At 48.2% G+C, this 19812-nt stretch overlaps 1 protein-coding gene across 4 annotated transcripts in view; it reads left to right on the forward strand.

The window, feature by feature from the left end:
- Window positions 1-1584: 1584 nt before the first annotated feature.
- The window catches only part of LOC143962650 (multiple epidermal growth factor-like domains protein 11), a 981904-nt gene continuing 963676 nt past the window's right edge, over window positions 1585-19812 (forward strand). For 2 of the 4 annotated variants that reach the window (XM_077471983.1, XM_077471984.1), the window contains exon 1: window positions 1586-2012. The gene's annotated coding sequence lies outside the window, so the exon portion shown is untranslated. Of the gene's footprint in view, window positions 2013-19812 lie in introns of all 4 variants that reach the window. The other 2 variants (XM_077471986.1, XM_077471985.1) reach the window with 2 other exon arrangements.

Here is a 19812-nt window from a genome sequence, read left to right on the forward strand (position 1 = left end):
ACATTTTCTGCATTAACCCTGCCATTGTTGGGTGGTGTCCACATTACTCCCAGTTTCATTAGTTACTATACCTGAGTAATCTCCAATGTCGCTATTTATTATATAGCACACCAGATAAACTAGGATCCCCCTGTATAAGGATGGATGGATGGATGGATGGATGGATGGATGGATGGATGGATGGTGGAGTATTTTTTTCTCTGCATTAACTCTGTCATTGCTGGATGGAGTCTAGTAGACTCCCAGTGTTATTAGTTATTACAAGTGATCCTGAGTATTATCTCATGAATCAGCTAATACAAATAGCTGAGTAATCTCCAACGTTACTATTTATTATATAGTGCACCAGATAAACTAGGATCTCCCTGTACAAGGATGGATGGATGGATGGATGGATGGATGGTGGAGTACATTAACCCTGCCATGTCGGATGATGTCTAAGACTCCCATTGTCATTAGTTACTATTGCTGATTAATCTCCAAAGTTACTATTTATTATATAGCACACTGGATAAACTAGGATGGATGGATGGATGGATGGATGGATGGATGGATGGATGGAGGTAAGTGGAGTATTTTTTTTTCTCTGCATTAACCCTGCAATTGCTGGATGTGTCTGGCCAACTCCCAGTGTTATTAGTTTCTACAAATGAAGCTAATATTCCATGAATCATCCATTACTTAAATAGATGACTGAGTAATCTCCAATAAACCAGAAGTTAGTAAAATAATACTACCATGAACCTTCAATTACTACAAGTGACCCTGACAACACTCCTATGATATTATATAAGGATCCCGATCAGTTATTTCATTACACCCAATTAGTAGGGGTCCCCATTGCCCCTGTGGTCTGTCATTAATAATATTAATTATAATAATACAGCACACCAGTTACAATGGAAGGATGGATGGAATGATGGATGATGGATGCATGATGGATGGATGGATGGAAGGATGCATGATGGAAGGATGGATGGATGATGGAAGGCTGGGTGGATAGATGATGTATGGATGAGGGATGGATAGATGGATGGATGGATGGATGATGGAAGGATGGATGGATGGATAATGGATAGATGAGGGATGGATGGATGGATGGATGATGGAAGGATGGATGGAGGACGGATGGATGAGGGATGGATGGATGATGGAAGGATGGATGGATGGATGGATGAATGAGGGATGGATGGATGATGGAAGAATGGATGGATGATGGATGAGGGATAGATGGATAGGTGGATGAGGGATGGATGGATGGATGAATGAGGGATGGATGATGGATGGATGAGGGATGGATGGATGGATGGATGATGGATGGATGGATGATGGATGAATAAGGGATGGATGGATGATGGATGGATGGATGAGGGATAGATGGATAGGTGGATGAGGGATGGATGGATGGATGAATGAGGGATGGATAATGGATGGATGAAGGATGGATGGATGGATGGATGATAGATGGATGAAGGATAGATGGATGGAGTAGGTGTTGTGCAATAACCCCGCACACAGCCTCCCGGTGTCATTTAACCCCTCCAGCCCCGATGCTCCGCCCGGTTCCGTCCTCTATATAGCAGAGCGCGGTGTATGAGCGGAGCAGAGCCGTCCTGTACGGCAGGCTGTCCGGTTCCCTGGATGATCGGGCTCCGCATTCGGAAGCTCCGCACAGCCCCGGACCCGTCCGCACAGCCCGGGCACTGAGTCATCACCGGGGGAGGAGGGGGAGGGGAGCCCGGACCGGGGCACGTGGAGGAGGGGAGAGGGAGGCGGTGTGATCCTCCTCCGTACAATGACCGGTGTGGAGGACCGGTGCAGGACTGTCCCGCCTGTCACAAGGACTTTATTCTAAGGCATGCATGCTCCATGCGGACATCTTTATTGGCTCTCCTTGTAGTTTTCTCTACGCGACGGCTGCAGGCAGCGCTACCAGCCGGGAGGAGAGCCGTGATAACGGGAGCTCAGGTGGTCCCCGACTTGTTTGGGACTCTGCTGCTGAAACACAAGAGGTAAGTGACACCCCCCCCCCTCCCCATTATTCCGGCATTGAGTCTCCATACCCCCCAGTGTGTAACCCTGTCCTGGCTGGACGAGCCTGCAATGCAGAATTGTCCTCGCCAGGGAAGGAGGATGTAACGGGCAGGCTGGAATGGGTTAAATTAGCAGGCGACTTTTTTTGGGGGTGCTCATCCCTGTAGGAACTGGGCTGAAGTCTATAGGAGTAACTGGGACATCACTTACAAGGCGCAGCACCCCCAAATTAATTGTCGGGTGATTTTTGTATATTCCCCATTATAGCCATGGGTGCCATTAATCCAGACAGCCCCCCAGGGCCTGTAAGCCTTCTTATAGCCCATTGTCCTTTTGAGGGGTCATGCCAGCAAAAACTAGGCTGAAGTCTGTGGGAGTAAATGGGATATCACCTACAAGGTGCAGCACCCCCAAATGAATTGTCGGGTGATCTTTGTATATCCCTATTAATAGCCACGGGTGCCATTAATCCAGACAGCCCCCCAGGGCCTAAACCCATTGCCTTTTTATAACCCATTGTCTTATTGGGGGGGGGGGGGGGGAGTCATCCCAGTAAGAACTAGGCTGAAGTCTGTGGGAGTAACTTGGACATCACCTACAAGGTGCAGCACCCCTATCTGAATTGTCGGGAGATATTTGTATACCCATATTAATAGCAATGGGTGCCATTAATCCAGGAAGCCCCCCAAGGCCTAAACCCATTGCCTTCTTGTAGCCCATTATCTTTTTGGGGGGTTATCCCAGTAAGAACTAGGCTAAAGTCTATATGAGTAACTGGGACATCATCTACAAAGTGCAGCACCTTCATATGAATTGACAGTTTTTTTTTCCTACCACCCTAATAATAGCAATGGATGCCATTAATCCAGCCAGCCCCCAGGGTCTATAAGCCCTTTGCCTTCTTGTAGCCCATTGTCCTTTTTGAGGGGTCACCCCAGCAAGAACTAGACTGTAGTCTGAGGGAGTAACAGGGACATCACCTACAAGGTGCAGCACCTCCATATGAACTGGGTGATTTTTATATATCCCTATTAATAGCAATAGGTAAGATTAATCCAGGTAGCACCCATGGCCTGTAAAGCCACATTGCCTTCTTGTAGCCTATTGTCTTATGGGGGGGGGGGGGCATCCCAGCAAGAACTAGGCTGAAGTCTATAGGAGTAACAGAGTCATCACCTACAAGGTTCACCACCTCCAAATTAATTGTTGAGTGACTTTAATATATCCCTATTAATAGCAATGGGCACCATTAATCCAGCCAGGGCATGTAAACCTATTACCTTTCTATAGCCCATTGTCTTCTTGGGGGGGGGGGTCACCCCAGCAAGAACTAGGCTGAAGTCCTGAAGTCTATGGGAGTAACTGGAACATCACTTATAAGGTGCAGCACCTCCATATGAATTTTCCGGTGATTTTTGTATATTTCCATGAATTGCAATGTCCAATGTGTGCCATTAATCCAGTCACCCCCCCCCCCCCCCCAGGGCCTGTAAGCCCATTGCCTTCTTGTAGTACATTGGTCTGACTTATTTCTGTAGACATTAGGCTTGTTGCCAGCAATGTGCACAGTGTCCTATTGCTTCCCATAGCCTTGACTTTCCCTATAGACAAGGCAGCAGCACAAAGTTCTTGTTTGTTATATAAGGTGTGGGGGCATTGCAGACAAATGCTGATTGTCTGCAGTCTTTAGTCCATGGTGAATTCAGACCAGTATATTGGTACCCCCCCCCCCCCCCCAGACATTTCGCATTCACCATGTTACAGTATTGTAGTCTTTAATCACTTGCCTGGCCATGCATGACTTTGTGCAATCCCCTGGCAGGACAAGCGGGTGCCTAATGCAGCATTTAGGGGGCCAGATGTAGCAGACCCCAGTGGGGGTCTGCAGACTTCCTTCCTTGTTTTCTTTGCACCCCTTGGTCTGTGTCTTTTCTGCTGCACTGACATCCTATTTTACTGATTTATTTACGACTTATGAGCCTGTAAGGACAAGGAGCAGGATATATTTAGCTCTGCAATAAGAATTTACAATGCTAATTGTAACCTGGGTGTGTGTATAGAAATGCTGTATAATCAGCCTCAGAAAGCAGAGATCCTATGAAGTGTTATTGCAAAGAGTGCTGCACGCTGCTCTGCATTTCGCTCCTGTAGGTATGCCCATCTCCCATATGTTTGTCTGCATGCATTTCCTCCCAGCCAGCCGGGCCATGTGTAAATGGAGCTGTTCTGTTGACATTTGCTATCCAATCTCTTCAAATATTAGTCATTTTTTTTGTCTTGCACAAATGGCAAGGCTGCGTCCGATTGAATTTTGGTCTTTTGAAGTTAGACTCTGGGATGTTTGCGTTTTTTCTTCCTTTCTTTTGCCATTTTGCAGAAATAAAGTGATTTTTCTATAGCGGAGAGCCGGCAGCAGCCATGTATTTGTCTCAGGGCTCTGTCTGGCTCGCTCAGAGTACTTGAATTAACTGATAAACATTTATCTTAGTAGGTTCTGTGGAAGCCTCCAAAGTCTTCTGGAAAGCTCATTGCCTTTCAGTTTATTTTTATTTTTTTCTTGTTTGTTTTTTTTTATTTTTTTTAAATTGTTGCAAAGTTTTCCTGCTGCAATGATACTGATCCATTCATCTAATGATCTTGATTACATCACATTCTTTATGCAGCAATTAAATCTTGGTGATTGTGTAACTTTAAAGTCTTCCAAACCCCTCCATCATACTCAAACCCTGAAGAAGGGGGGGAGATCTTTGAGCCCAGCCGAAACATGTTGGTTATTTTGTGTTGTTTCTTTGTGAGCAAATATCAATATTAAAAGCTTCTTGATTTTATTTTGTTTTGGTACTCTCATTTGACTTTGTGAACACGGATCTGTCTCAGGGCACCCCTCAAAGTATGATACGCCTTTATCTTAGTAGGTAAAGTCACCTGGAAAGCTTGCATCCTTTTGCCCCGTACACACGATCGGACATTGGTCAGACATTTCCGACAACAAAATCCATGGGATTTTTTTTCCGACGGATGTTGGTTCAAACTTGCCTTGCATACACACGGTCACGCGAAGTTGGTCGGAAATTGCGAACGTCAAGAACGCGGTGACGTACAACGCATACGACGAGCCGAGAAAAACGAAGATCGATAGCCAGCGCGGCTCTTCTGCTTGATTCCGAGCATGCACGGAACTTTTTGCGTCGGAATTGTGTTACACACACGATCGGAATTTTGTTGTCGGAAAATTTGAGAACCAGATCTCAAATTTTGTGCGTCGGAAATTCCGATGGAAAATGTCAGATGGAGCCTACACACAGTCGGAATTTCCGACAACAAGCTCCCATAGAACATTTTCCGTCTGAAAATCCGACCATGTGTACGGGGCATTCGTTTTTTTTTTTTCTTGCTTGTTTTAGAAATATTGCTAAGTTGTCCTGCTGCAAGGATACTGATCCATTGATCTCGGTAACATCAGATTCTTTTTACATCTTCTTGGTGATTGAGTAACATAAGAGTCTTCCAATCCCCTCCATTATACTCAGACCCTGAAGAAGGGGGGGGGGGATCGTTGACCCCCCGAAACACATTGGCCATTTTATGTGTGTTGTGTTTTTGTTTTGTTTTTTTGAGCAAATATCAACATTTTAAAGCTTTTGGACTCTTGGATTTTTTTGTTTGGTACTCTCATTGGATTTTGTGAACTTTTTTCCTGTCTTAGGGTGCGCTGAGAGCCCTCAAATTAAATGATAAAACAATACTTAGTAGGAAAAGGCTCCTGGAAATCATGTATCCTTACAGCTTTTTTTTTCTTGCATGTGTTAGAATTATTGAGTGTTTAAATTAAATTATAAAGCTATCTCTTAGTAGGAAAAGGCTCATAGAAAACTTACATCCTTATGTTTTTTTTCTTGCATATTTTAGAAATATTGCAAAATTGTCCTGCTGCAAGGATACTAATCCATCGATCTAATGTCCTTGGTTTATTTGCATTCTTCATGCAGCAATTAAATCTTGGTGATTGTGTAACTTTAAAGTCTTCCAATCCCCTCCATCATACACAAACCCTGAAGCACAGGGTAGATATTTGAACCCTTGAAACGCGTTGGAAGTTTTGTGGTGCAGTTCTTGTGAGCAAATAAGGATATTAAAAGCGTTTGCCATCTCGGGCCTTCTGTTTGGCACTCTCTTTGGACTTTGAGAACGTGGATCTGTCTCAGGGTGTGCTCAGAGTACTTGAATTAAATAATAAACCTATATCTCAATAGGAAATGTCTCCTGGAAATCTTGCATCCTTACAGCTTTTTTTTTTTCTTGCAGGTGTTAGAATTATTGAGTGTTTGAATTAAACGATAAAAATATATCTTTATTTATTAATTTTTTTTTTTTTTAATTTCCAATATATCTTTATTGTTTAACGACCTGGTTGAAAATAGTTGTAACTGCAGCTTTAATTACCGCAAAAAGATACTTAAATGAGAAAAACAGGCTGACGTGTGTAAATGAAATGACGCTTTCTTGATAAACCTATATCTTAGTAGGAAAAGGCTAATGGAAAGCTTGCATCATGTTTTTTTTTTTTTCTTGCATGTTTTAGAAATATTGCAAAGTTGTCCTGCTATAAGGATATTGATCCATTGATCTTGGGTTACATTGGATTTTTTATGCAGCAACTAAATCTTGGTGATTGTGTAAAATAAGAGGCTTCCAAATCCCTCCATCATACTCAAATCCTGAAGTGGAGATCTTTAAAGAGGAAGTAAAGGCACTTTAAAAAAAAAAAATGCAACCTGCAAGGCAAAGGCATAATGAGCTAGTATGCATAGCATACTAGCTCATTATGAATAACTTACCTGAGAACAAAGCCCCCGAAGCGGTCCTCCTCCTTTATCTTCACCGCTGCCATGTATCCCTGAGTGACTTCCGGGTTTCGCTGCTGCGGCGCTGTGATTCGCCGGAGCCGCAATGGCGTCACTCCCGCACATGCGCACGGGAGCCGACACGAGCGGCATATCACCGTGATCTGCGGCGTGCTCAGTGCGCTCTGCGCGCCGCTGTCTACGCCGCATGCGCCGTAGACAGCGGTGCCTCTCTTTTTGTAAATATCTCCTAAACCGTATAGGTTTAGGAGATATTTCTTGGACCTACAGGTAAGCCTTAATCTAGGCTTACCTGTAGGTCAAAGTGTGTTGTAAGGGTTTACAACCACTTTAAGCCCCTGAAACACGTTGGTTGTTTTATGTTGTCTCCTTGTGAGCAATATTATAGTGAAAGCTTTTGGACTCTCGGATCTTCTGTTTGGCACTCTTATTGGATTTTGTGAACATGGATCTGTCTCAGTGCACACCTCAGAGCCGCCTTTCTCAACATTTTCAATACAGAGGAACCCTTGAAATAGCTCTCAAGTCTCGGGAAACCCCTGCTAAAAATTTGAAATCTACAACTCATGATGCATTAGGCCGCGTACACACGGGCGGACTGTCTGACGGACTTGGTCCGCTGAAACGTGTTTCAGCGGACAATCCGCTCGTGTGTGGGCTTCAGCGGACTTTTTCGGCGGACAGTCTGGCGGACTAAGTCTTTCGGAATTTCTGTAATATTGTCCGTCCAAACTTGGTTTCAGCGGACAGTCCGCTCGTGAGTAGGCTAGTTCGACGGACTAAGTATGGCGCATGCTCAGAAAGGATTTACACGGCGAAAGGTTGCATTGCAGTGTATTGGACGTCGTATTTCTAGTCCCGTCGTACGTGCTGTACACGTCATCGCGCAAGCTTTCGGCGGACTGTCTGTTCATCGTGTGTGGTCAAGTCCGTTCATTCGAAAGTAGGACGGACTGTCTGTCGGATTGTCTGACGGACTTAGTTGGGCAGACAGTCCGCCCGTGTGTACGCGGCCTTAGTGTGATGGTCAGTGGGAAGAACGGTCCTTACACTTGTGGTCATTGGGAAGAATTACCTCCTTACAAATAGCTAAAAAGATCAATGGTGTGAGTGGGAACTTATCCGAGAGGCAGAAATGGTCCAATGCTGAAGGAACCCCTAGCAACCTCTGGAGGAGCCCTAGGGGTCCACGGAACCCTGGTTGAGAATCACTGACTCAGACTATGATAAACCTATATCTTAGTAGGCAAAGTCACGTGGAAAGCTTGCATAGTTATGTTTTTTTCTTGCATATTTTAGAAATATTGCAAAGTTGTCCTGCTGCAAGGATACTAATCCATCAATCTAATGTCCTTGGTTTATTTGCATTCTTCCTGCAGCAATTAAATATGGTGATTGTGTAACTTTAGAATCTTCCAATCCCCTCCATCATGCTCAAACTCTGAAGCACAGGGTAGATATTTGAACCCTTGAAACGCGTTGAGAGTTTTGTGGTGTGTTCTTCTGAGCAAATAAGGATATTAAAAGCGTTTGCTTTCTCAGACCTTCTGTTTGGCACTCTGTTTGGACTTTGAGAATGTGGATCTGTCTCAGGGTGTGCTCAGAGTACTTGAATGAAATAATAATAAACCTATATCTCAATAGGAAAAGTCTCCTGGAAATCTTGCATCCTTACAGCTTTTTTTTTTCTTGCACGTGTTAGAATTATTGAGTGTTTGAATTAAATGATAAATGATAACCCTATATCTTAGTCGGAAAAAGCTCATGGAAAGCTTGCATCCTTATGTTTTTTTAATTTTTTTATTGCATGTCTTAGAAATAATGCAAAGTTGTCCTGCTTCAAGGATACTGATCCATTCATCTTGGTTACATTGTATTCTTTATGCAGCAATTAAAGTGGTTGTAAACCCTTACAACACACTTTGGCCTACAGGTAAGCCTAGATTAAAGAGGAAGTAAACCCTGATGAGTTTACTTCCTCTTTCATTCCCTGCAAAGGCAAAGCATAATGGACTACTGTGCATCGCATAGTAGTCCATTATGTGTCACTTACCTGACACAGGAGCCAGCGAAGTCACCGCTGTCCCCTGTAGTCCGCCGCATCCATCTTCTCGGTGGGGTCTCGCAGCTCCGCCACTGTCATTTGGCGAAGCCGCAATGACGTCACTCCCGCGCATGCGCACGGGAGCCGACACGTGCGGCAGCTCCGTCGTTGAAAATGCCGCGCTCAGAGCGCCCGCGCGCCGTAGACAGCGGTGCCTGTATTCGGGCAAATATCTCCTAAACCGTATAGGTTTAGGAGATATTTCTTGGACCTACAGGTAAGTCTTAAAGTGGTTGTAAACCCTTACAAACCACTTTGACCTACAGGTAAGCCTAGATTAAGGCTTACCTGTAGGTCCAAGAAATATCTCCTAAACCTATACGGTTTAGGAGATATTTGCCCGAAGACAGGCACCGCTGTCTACGGTGCATGCGCCGTAGACAGCGGCGCGCAGGCGCACTGAGCGTGGCATTTCCAACAACGGAGCTGCCGCGCGTGTCGGCTCCCGTGCGCATGCGCGGGAGTGACGTCATCGCGGCTCCGCCGAATGACAGCGGCGAAGCTGCGAGACCCCACCGAAAAGATGGATGCGCCGGACTACAGGGGACAGCGGTGACATCGCTGGCTCCTGTGTCAGGTAAGTGACATATAATGGGCTACTATGCGATGCATAGTAGTCCATTATGCTTTGCCTTTGCAGGGAATGAAAGAGAAAGTAAACCCATCAGGGTTTACTTCCTCTTTAAATCTTGGTATTTGTATAACAGAAGAGGCTTCCAATCCCCTCCATCATACTCAAACCCTGAGACCCTTTTCACACTGGAGGCATTTTTCAGGCGCTTTAGCGCTAAACATAGCGCCTGTAAAGCGCCTGAAAAAAGCCTCAGCTGCAATCCCAGTGTGAAATCCAGACGGCGTCACAAAAAGTCCTGCAAGCAGCTTCTTTGTAGGAGCGGTAAATACACTGCTCTTAAAGCTCCCATTCCCATTGAAGTCAATGGGCAGTGCTGCCATACCGCCGGCAAAGCGCTGCTGCAGCAGTGTTTTGCGGGTGGTTTTAACCCTTTTCCAGCTGCTAGCGGGGGTTAAAAGCGCTTGGCTAGCGGCCGAATATCGCTTCTAAGGCTGGATTCCAACCTATGCGTTTTTAGTGCTTTTTGCATTTTGCATATTAGCACTACAGAACGTGTTCCATAGGAAACCATGGTAAATGGACTGTAGTGCCCATCTGCAAAATGCAAAAAGCACTAAAAATGCATAGGTGTGAATCCAGCCTTAAACAGTAAAGCGCAGCTAAAAATAGCAGCCCTTTAACGCTGACGCCCGGGCGCTGGCAGTGTGAAAGTGCCCTGAAGAAGGGGGGGGGAGATCTTTAAAGTGGTTGTATACTCTTTTTTTTAACTTTTACCTACAGGAAAGCCTATAATAAGGCTTACCTGTAGGTAAAAAAAATATATATTCCCCTCGGTATGCGCCGCTGACTGCAGCGGCGCATGCACACGAGGGGATTCTCAGCCTGAAAATCCGGCAGTGTCCGGACGGCCGGAATGAAATCTCCCGCGCGCATGCGCGGGAGTGACGATATCGCGGCTCCGGCCACTCACAGCGCCGGAGCCGCGATACCCGGAAGAAACGCCGAGGGAGCATGTCAGCTCCCTCGGCGTGGATCGTGCCAGATGTCGGGGCCTCGTTCTAAGTTAAGTATTTCATAATGAGCTAGTATGCGGTGCATACTAGCTCATTATGCCTTTTGCTTTGCAGGTGTTTAAAAAAAAAATAGCGGGTTTACTACCGCTTTAAGCCCCGTTGGAAACACGTTGGTTGTTTTGTGTTGTCTCCTTGTGAGCAATATTATATTAAAAGCTTTTTGGACTCTCGGATCTTCTGTTTGGCATTCTTATTGGACTTTGTGAACATGTATCTGTCTCAGGGCGCACCTCCGAGTATGATAAACCTATATCTTAGTAGGCAAAGTCACTTGGAAAGCTTGCATACTTATAGATTTTATCTTGCTTGTTTTAGAAACATTGCAAAGTTGTCCTGATGCTGATCGATTGATCCACGGATCTTAGTTAAACGTTTATGCAGCAATTAAACCTTGGTGATTTTGTAACTTTAGAGTCTTCCAAGCCCCCCATCAAACTCAAACCCTGAAGAAGGGGGAGATTTTGGAGCAACTGAAACGCGTCAACCATTTTGTGTCGTCTCCTTGTGGACAAATATCAATATTAAGATCATTTTGAACCTCAGACCCTCTGTTTGGTACTCTCTTTGGACTTTGTGAACGTGGATCTATCTCAGGGCGCGCCTCCGAGTATGGTAAACCTGTGTCATAGTAGGCAAAGTCACTCGGAAAGCATGCATACTTATAGATTTTATCTTGCTTGTTTTAGAAATATTGCTAAAGTCTCCTGGAAATCTTGTATCCTTACAGCTTTGTTTTTCTTGCATGTGTTAGAATTATTGAGTGTTTGAATTAAATGTTTTTTTTTGCTTGTTTTAGAAATATTGCAAAGTTGTCCTGCTGCAAGGATGCCGATCCAATGATCCACTGATCTTAGTTATATGTTTATGCAGCAATTACCTTCAATCATTTTCATTCAGATTGTAGCAAGAATAGGTAAAAGTATAGGATATCAATAAAGAAAAAAATCACAACTGTGTGGCCAGGGAAATACAAAAAAAAAAATAGGATTGTGCAACTCGGGCACATGTTTAAAGGGCTGGTCTGCCCAACAGTGTGACAATGGGGGAGGGGAAATAAGACCCTGGGAGAAGACCCCAGAAAACCACACCGTAAAAAACCCATCAGCAAGCGCTCAGGGAAATGTAGCAAAATTATCAACAACAAGCATGTTAGAAGCCCTGCGTTTGGGGGATAGGTTTTCTAGGGCTGCTTCTATGGTGCAAGTCTTAATACAGCTTAAAGAGGAACCGCAGTCTGTTTACATAATTTGTAATAAAAACATCTTTGCCATTCTGAAGCTTCCCTCCAACCACTTTGCATATTGTTTTATATATACTGTGATTCTGTACTTGCCAAATATGCTGCAGAAATCTTCCTCTGGCTGCGGCTATTTTAACTGTGGGCAGCTGAAGCCAGGGCTGGACTGGGACAAAAATTTGGCCCTGGACTTCATCTAGATCGCACCTTTTTAATTTTGAGTGTCCCCAACAGCACCCACCTTACATCATAGTGGTCCCCAACAGCGCCCCCCTTACATCAGAGTGGACCCATCAGCACCCCCTTACATTAGAGTGGTCCCCATCAGCACCCCCTTCACATCAGAGTGGTCCCCATCAGCACCCCCTTCACATCAGAGTGGTCCCCATCAGCACCCCCTTCACATCAGAGTGGTCCCCATCAGCACCCCCTTCACATCAGAGTGGTCCCCATCAGCACCCCCTTCACATCAGAGTGGTCCCCATTAGCACCCCTCTTCACATTAGAGTGGTCCCCTTCAGCACCCCTTACATCAGAATGGCCCCATCAGCACCCCCTTTCTTTAGAGTGGTCCCCATCAGCACCCCCTTCATATCAGAGTGGTCCCCATCAGCACCCCCTTCACATCAGAGTGGTCCCCATCAGCACCCCCTTTACATTAGAGTGGTCCCCATCAGCACCCCCTTTACATTAGAGTGGTCCCCATCAGCACCCCCTTTACATTAGAGTGATCCCCATCAGCACCCCTTTCACATTAGAGTGGTCCCCTTCAGCACCCCTTACATCAGAATGGCCCCATCAGCACCCCCTTTCATCAGAGTGGTCCCCATCAGCACCCCTTCACATCAGAGTGGTCCCCATCAGCACCCCTTCACATCAGAGTGGTCCCCATCAGCACCCCCTTCACATCAGAGTGGTCCCCATCAGCACCCCCTTCAGATCAGAGTGGTCCCCATCAGCACCCCCTTCACATCAGAGTGGTCCCCATCAGCACCCCCTTCACATCAGAGTGGTCCCCATCAGCACCCCCTTCACATCAGAGTGGTCCCCATCAGCACCCCCTTCACATCAGAGTGGTCCCCATCAGCACCCCTTCACATCAGAGTGGTCCCCATCAGCACCCCTTCACATCAGAGTGGTCCCCATCAGCACCCCTTCACATCAGAGTGGTCCCCATCAGCACCCCTTCACATCAGAGTGGTCCCCATCAGCACCCCTTCACATCAGAGTGGTCCCCATCAGCACCCCTTCACATCAGAGTGGTCCCCATCAGCACCCCTTCACATTAGAGTGGTCCCCAAGAGTACCCCCTTCACATTAGAGTGGTCCCCATTAGCACCCCCCTTCACATTAGAGTGGTCCCCATCAGCATCCCCTTCACATCAGAGTGGCCCCATCAGCACCTCCTTCACATCAGAGTAGCCCCATCAGCACCCCCTTCACATCAGAGTGGTCCCCATTAGCACCCCCTTCACATCAGAGTGGTTCCCTCCAGCACCCCTTACATCAGAATGGCCCCATCAGCACCCCCTTACAGAGTGATCCCCATCAGCAACCCCTTCACATCAGAGTGGTCCCCATCAGCACCCCCTTACATCAGAGTGGTCCCCATCAGCACCCCCTTACATCAGAGTGGTCCCCATCAGCACCCCCTTACATCAGAGTGGTCCCCATCAGCACCCCCTTCACATCAGAGTGGTCCCCATCAGCACCCCCTTCACATTAGAGTGGCCCCATCAGCACCCCCCTTCACATCAGGGTGGTCCCCATCAGCACCCCTTACATCAGAGTGGCCCCATCAGCACCCCCCTTCACATCAGAGTTTTCCTCATCAGCACCCCCTTACATCAGTGTGGCCCCATCAGCACCCCCTTACATCAGTGTGGCCCCATCAGCACCCCCTTACATCAGAGTGGCCCCCATCAGCACCCCCTTACATCAGAGTGGCCCCCATCAGCACCCCCTTACATCAGAGTGGCCCCCATCAGCACCCCCTTACATCAGAGTGGCCCCCATCAGCACCCCCTTACATCAGAGTGGCCCCCATCAGCACCCCCTTACATCAGAGTGGTCCCCATCAGCACCCCCTTACATCAGAGTGGTCCCCATCAGCACCCCCTTACATCAGAGTGGTCCCCATCAGCACCCCCTTACATCAGAGTGGTCCCCATCAGCACCCCCTTACATCAGAGTGGTTCCCATCAACACCCCCTTACATCAGAGTGGTTCCCATCAACACCCCCTTACATCAGAGTGGTTCCCATCAACACCCCCTTACATCAGAGTGGCCCCATCAGCACCCCCTTACATCAGAGTGGCTCCCATCAGCACCCCCTTCACATTAGAGTGGTCCCCATCAGCACCTCCTTCACATCAGAGTAGCCCCATCAGCACCCCTTTCACATCAGAGTGGTCCCCATTAGCACCCCCTTCACATCAGAGTGGTTCCCTCCAGCACCCCTTACATCAGAATGGCCCCATCAGCACCCCCTTACAGAGTGATCCCCATCAGCACCCCCTTCACATCAGAGTGGTCCCCATCAGCACCCCCTTCACATCAGCGTGGTCCCCATCAGCACCCCCTTCACATCAGAGTGGTCCCCATCAGCACCCCCTTCACACCAGAGTGGTCCCCATCAGCACCCCCTTCACATTAGAGTGGTCCCCATCAGCACCCCCTTCACATTAGAGTGGTCCCCATCAGCACCCCCTTCACATTAGAGTGGTCCCCATCAGCACCCCCTTCACATTAGAGTGGTCCCCATCAGCACCCCCTTCACATTAGAGTGGTCCCCATTAGCACACCTCTTCACATTAGAGTGGTCCCCATCAGCACCCCCTTCACATTAGAGTGGTCCCCATCAGCACCCCCTTCACATTAGAGTGGTCCTCATCAGCACCCCCTTACATCAGAGTGGTCCCCATCAGCACCCCCCTTCACATCAGAGTGGCCCCATTAGCAACCCCTTACATCAGAGCGGTCCCCATTAGCACCCCCTACATCAGAGCGGTCCCCATTAGCAACTCCCCTTCACATCAGAGTAGCCCCATCAGCACCCCCTTCACATCAGAGTGGTCCCCATTAGCACCCCCTTCACATCAGAGTGGTTCCCTCCAGCACCCCTTACATCAGAATGACCCCATCAGCACCCCCTTACAGAGTGATCCCCATCAGCACCCCCTTCACATCAGAGTGGCCCCTATCAGCATCCTCTTACATCAGAGTGGTCCCCACCAGCGTCCTTTTACATCAGGTGTCATCCCTCTCCTCCCCATCCCACCTGTACTCACAGCTCTCCAGAATGAAGACAGCTTCTCTTCCTCTCTCCAGTCAGGTGATAAGTGACAAGTGATAAGTTGAGGGAGGAAGGGAAGTCTGCTGGTTGTCTATCTCCCCAGGTTGAAGGGAGCAGAAAGCCTAATCCTCACTCATAGGAATCCTCAATCATAGGAATGAAATAGCGATCGTTCCTGTCAGTAAGGAGCGGCTCCGGGACTGCACCTGACCGCCCCACTGAGCCATCGGCCCACCGGGAAACTCCCGATAGTGCCGATGGCCAGCACATGCTTGCCTCCAGCTCTACAGCTCTCATTGGCCATCTTATGACTCATTCCCCCTCCCTTTCTGGCAAACTCTCACAAGCAAGAGTGAGAGAGAGAGCTGTGCATGATGTCATAACCCTAGGCTAATGACCAGACAAGAAACAGGAAGTGGGCTGTATAAGGGATTTACTGGATTTAAGGGATTTTACTATCCAAAGATAAAACAAGAACAAGGGCAGAAGATTTAATAGATAGAAAGATGAAAAAATGTCTCCTTGTGAGCAAATATCAATATTAAAAACTTCTGACCTCTGACCTTCAGTTTAGCACTCTCTTAGGACTTTGTGAAGGTGGGTCTGTCTCAGGTGCGCTCAGAGTATTTGAACTAAATAATAAACCTGGTAGGCGCAGGCTCATGGAAAGCTTGCATCCAGTGGCGGAACTACCACCATAGCGACCCGTGCGGTCGCTACGGGGCCCGCAGCTGAGGAGGGCCCGGTGAGCGGGCGGCAGGTAAGCCGCTGAGCTCCTTGTCCGCTCGGCGCTCGTACAGTCACACTGACTGTACGAGCGGACACAGCCAGGTGACTCGGCGGCGGCGGGGGGTTGTTGGGGAAGCTGCGGGGAGGCTTAGTGGCTGGCCAATCAGCGGGTGGCGGGGCAGAGAGATGACATCATCTCTCACCGCCCGGCGCCCGCCCTGCAAACTGCCAGCTCCGCTCTCACTCACTGTGCAGGCAGCAGAGATTACATCCTCTCTCTGCTGCCTGACTCAGACTGGCAAACAGAGCGACTTTAACAGGAAAGTGACAATCCGCAATGTGTGACAGGTGACATGGCAAAGTGACAGGTGACATGGCAAATGGACAATCCGCAATGGATGGCAGGTGACATGGCAAATGGGCAATCCGCAATGGATGGCAGGTGACATGGCAAGTGGAAAATCCGCAATGTGTGGCAGGTGACATGGCAAATGGGCAATCCGCAATGGATGGCAGGTGACATGGCAAGTGGAAAATCCGCAATGTGTGGCAGGTGACATGGCAAATGGGCAATCCGCAATGGATGGCAGGTGACATGGCAAGTGGAAAATCTGCAATGTGTGGCAGGTGACGTGGCAAGTGGACAATCCGCAATGGATGGCAGGTGACATGGCAAGTGGAAAATCGCAATGTGTGGCAGGTGACGTGGCAAGTGGACAATCTGCAATGTGTAGCATGTGACGTGGCAAGGGGACAATCTGAAACTTGTGGCATGTGACGTGGCAAGGGGACAATCTGAAACTTGTGGCAGGTGACGTGGCAAATGGACAATCCGCAATGTGTGGCAGGTGACGTGGCAAGTGAACAATCCGCAATGTGTGGCAGGTCACGTGGCAAGTGGACAAACCGCAATGGGTGGCAGGTGACATGGCAAATGGACAATCCGCAGTGGGTGGCAGGTAACGTGGCAAATGGACAAACCGCAATGGGTGGCAGGTGACGTGGCAAATGGACAATCCACAATGTGTGGCAGGTGATGTGGCAAGTGGACAATCCACAATGGGTGGCAGGTCACGTGGCAAGTGGACAATCCGCAATGTGTGGCAGGTGACGTGGCAAGTGGACAATCCCCAATGTGTGGCAGGTGACGTGGAAAGTGGACGATTTACAATGTGTGGCAGGTCACGTGGCAAGTGAACAATCCACAATGTGTGGCAGGTCACGTGGCAAGTGGACAAACCGCAATGGGTGGCAGGTGACATGGCAAATGGACAATCCGCAGTGGGTGGCAGGTAACGTGGCAAATGGACAAACCGCAATGGGTGGCAGGTGACGTGGCAAATGGACAATCCACAATGTGTGGCAGGTGATGTGGCAAGTGGACAATCCACAATGGGTGGCAGGTCACGTGGCAAGTGGACAATCCGCAATGTGTGGCAGGTGACGTGGCAAGTGGACAATCCCCAATGTGTGGCAGGTGACGTGGAAAGTGGACGATTTGCAATGTGTGGCAGGTCACGTGGCAAGTGGACAATCCACAATGGGTGGCAGGTGGACAATCCGCAACTTGTGACAAGTGACAATCTGCATCTGGTGGCAGGTGACACACTCGAGGCTCCCACTGATTCTGCATTATGGTGAGTTGAACTATTTAATTTTCTATAACAATGCAATAATAGAAATAATGTGTTTCAATCATCCTGACACCATAACACAAATGGTGCCGTGATAATTGAAGCGCCAACATCAGCCATTGCCCCAATAAATTGCCCCCATAAAAGTATTTTCTATCAGTGCCCCTCCCGAGACTAGAATCTGGATCCGCCCCTGGGTGGGGGGGGGGCCCATACAACATTTTGCTATGGGGCCCTGTGATTTCTAGTTACGCCCCTGCTTGCATCCTTGCAATTTTTTCTTGCATGTTCTACAAATATTGCAAAGTTTTCTTTCTGCAACACTGCTGATCCATAGAGCCACCGATCTTGGCTACAAGATTCTTTATGCAATAATTAAAGTGTATCTAATGCCGCGTACACACAATCGGACTTTCCGGCAGACTTGGTCCGGCGGACTTTGCAGCGGAGGTCCGTCGGACTTTCCGAATGAGCAGACCTTCACACACACGAACGGACTTTCCAGTGGACTAGCTCCGACGGACTTCCCACCGGACTTTTGGCGGAGGTCCGACGGACTTTCTGAATGAGCAGACTTGCACACACACGAACGGACTTTCCAGTGGACTAGCTCCGACGGACTTCCCACCGGACTTTTGGCGGAGGTCCGACGGACTTTCCAAATGAACGGACTTGCCCACACATGGACTAAAGTCCATTAATTTTGAATGTGACTTCAGGTACGACAGGACTAGAGAAGGAAGTCAATTTCGTCGCTTTCATCGGCAAGATTGACACCTTGCGAGCCCCGTCGCTTGGTACAGATTTTAAGGGTAACCCCATTCGCTGAAAAAAGGGCGTGGCCCCCCCAAAGTCCATATCAGACCCTTAACGAGCACGCAGCCCGCCCGGTCAGGAAAGGGGGTGGGGCGAGCAACCACCCCCCCTTCCTGAACCGTACCAGGCCACATGCCCTCAACATGGGGGGGTGGGTGCTTTGGGAAAGGGGGGTGTCCTGCAGCCCCCCCCACCCCAAGGCACCTTGTCCCCATGTTGATGAGGACAAGGACCTCTCCCCGACAACCCTGGCCGTTGGTTGTCGGGGTCTGTGGGCAGGGGGCTTATCGGAAACCCGGGAGCCCCCTTTAATAAGGGGGCCCCCAGATCCCGACCCCCCCACCCTATGTGAATGAGTATGGGGTACATCGTACCCCTACCCATTCATGGGGGGAAAAAAATCAATAAAAAAACACACAACACAGGTTTTTAAAGTAGTTTATTAGGCAGCTCCGGGGGTCTTCTTCCGACTTTGGGGGTCTTCTTCCGACTTCTCCGCGCTTTCCAGTTCTTCTCGCCGGGCTCCTCCGATATCTTCTGCTCTTCTGGCGGGAAGATTTAAAACATGTTTTATTTCTAGGTCCGCCAGACTTTTGGGAAGAAAAAGTCCGCTTGACGCCCACAGACGATCGAATTTTCCGACAGACTCTGGTCCGCCAGAAAGTCCGATCCTGTGTAAGTGGCATAAGTGTATCTTACAAATAAATTGTATCTAACGCCACCTACACACGACTGGATTTTCCGGCAGACTAGGTCTAACGGGATCAGTCCGTCGGACAATCTGATCGTGTGTGGGCTAGTCCCACCGCTTTCTATAAAAAAAAAAAAAATCCAACGGACTTAGAAATAGAACATGTTTCAAATCTATCTGACGGACTCAATTCCGACTGACTAAAAATCGGGAAAACCGCTCGTCCGTGTGCTAGTCCGACGGACCAAATACGACGCAAGGGCAGCTATTGGACTTAGTCCGTTCGTGTGTGGCCAAGTCCATAACGTTTGGAAAGTCCGTCGGAAACTCTGCTGAAAGTCCGTCAAAGTCCGGTCGTGTGTACGTGGCATAAGTGTACCTTACAAACAAACTGCTTCTAAGCGTATCTTACAAATAAAGCGTGTCCAATCGCATCTAATGCCCCGTACACACAGTCAGACTTCCCGACAGAAAATGTTCGATGGGAGCTTTTTGTCAGAAAGTCTGACCGTGTGTGGGCTCCAACGGACATTTTCCATCGGAATTTCCGTCTCACAAAATTTGAGATCTGGTTCTCCAATTTTCCGACAACAAAATCCGTAGTCGGAAATTCCGATCGTGTGTACACAATTCCAAAGCACAAAGTTCCACGCATGCTTGGAATCAAGCAAAAGGAGCCACACTGGCTACGAACTTCCTTTTTCTCGGCTCATCGTAAGTGTTGTACGTCACCGCATTCTTGACGTTCGCAATTTCCCA

This window comes from Lithobates pipiens, unplaced genomic scaffold (genome assembly GCF_037356315.1).
Source record: "Lithobates pipiens isolate NorthernLeopardFrog02 unplaced genomic scaffold, aLitPip1_a1.2 Scaffold_8, whole genome shotgun sequence".
Lineage (NCBI taxonomy): Eukaryota > Metazoa > Chordata > Amphibia > Anura > Ranidae > Lithobates > Lithobates pipiens.